Source organism: Ursus americanus, chromosome 7 (assembly GCF_024610735.1).
Source record: "Ursus americanus isolate L20-20 chromosome 7, mUrsAme1.1.p, whole genome shotgun sequence".
NCBI lineage: Eukaryota > Metazoa > Chordata > Mammalia > Carnivora > Ursidae > Ursus > Ursus americanus.
This window is the reverse complement of record NC_142133.1, coordinates 36,374,866-36,376,587: the sequence shown is the minus strand read 5'-3', so window position 1 is coordinate 36,376,587 and position 1,722 is coordinate 36,374,866.

The window sequence follows — 1,722 nt, the reverse complement described above, 5'->3', positions numbered from 1 at the left end:
GCTGATCGGACTGCCCCTGTGGCCACCCCGCCCCTTGCCACTCCCCTCCTCTCCTCACTGAGTTGACTGTAAACAGGGAAGCCAGCCTCCGGTCCTGGAGCTCTTCCAGATCTGGGAGGCACCCTAAACCACCTGCAGCGGCAGCAGGGAGGGGAGGGGTGGAGGGGGTAAGGCTGGCTCTCTAACCTCTGTCTTTGGCTGTTCCTGGCCCCCAGCCTCCAGCCCTTGTGGACTCCGCATCCCCCCCCCGCCACACACACACACACACACACACACCCCGGGGCAATTCAGGTGCTCTCACAGCCCCCTGCTCCAGACCACATCTCTTCCTGGTCTCCCCACCACCTGTACTTTCTGGCAGGAAGCCCTCTCCTCACATCTCTTCCTCACTGTGTCCCCCGACCTGCCCTCACCCTGAACCCCTTGCCCTGGTCATACCTGGGTACTTCTTCCCCTGCACCATTCCATCATCATCTTTTTTTGAGCATCTATAGCAGATCATACTTGTGCCAGCTTCAGGGCCACCTCCTACAGGAAGCCTTCCCTGCATCCCCCAGCACTCTGGATTCACCACACATCTGGGGTCTTTTCTTTGTCATGCCCTTTTGTAGAACTGTCTCTTGTCACTGCCCCTAGACTCTGAGCCTCCAAAGAGCTGAGCCTGTCTCCTCCATCAGACTTGGTTCTCTTTAAGCCTTTCTGTGTCATAATACTGACAGCTTCCTGGGAAACAGGGCAGGTCTCCTCCATCTGATTCTAGGACCCTGTCTTACCTTTTCATCTTTCACCTCCAGCATGTCATGCAGCAGGTCTGCCCTCACATTTTTCAGCTCAGAGCAGAAAGTGCAAATGGAGGAACCCTCCTGTCTAGTGGCTAAAGGAGTCATGGGGCACAGGTCTGCTGGACAAGGCAATGTGGGCACTAGGTGGTGGCTCAATCCACTGAACCCAAGGTCTCCCCTGGTCACCCCCATGTTTCATTCCAGACTCAGGATGTCAGGGCATTTCGAAGCACCTCCCCAAACTACACCCCTAGCGCAGAGGGAAGGGAGGAAGCACAGAGGTCCGGGGATCCCTGTCGGGGTGACTCAGGACAGCCTAGCTGAAACCAGGTGTCTTTCCCAGAGCAAACTGGAGCGGATGTGCTTGCCTTTTCTCCACACAGCATTGAAATCTCACCGCCATCCTTTGGCCTGAGGACCCATTTCCGGTCCCGGGTCCCTCTCTCAGGATTTCCATTCTTTCAGAGAAGTCTCCTGGGTGGGGGTGACTACAAAGGGGGGAGCTTTGTGGTAACTGGCAGCACTGCACCTTGGGGGTGGTGTGGGGCTTCCACAAATCTCACAGGGGTGATAAAAGGACAGGGAACCGTGCACATACAGTACCCGTGTCCATTTCCTGCTGCTGATCTCAAACTACGGTTATGGAAAATGCAACCACTGGGGGACACTGGGTGGAGGGTACAAGGATTTCTCTAAAGTATCTTTGCAACCTGCTATAAATCCACAGTCATTGCCAAACAAAAAGTTAAATACAGTCTTCTTACTTGAACAAAAAGACAAAAACAAAACACTTTTTAAAAAAGTGCTTCATGGGGTAGTGATCCTGACGGGCGGGCTCTCTAAGGCGTGGGGATCTTGCCTGGATTTACCCTCTCGGGCTCTCTGGATCCTGATCTGACCTTTCGCTGTTTACCGGTCTTGAAGGATTTAATATTTCTAC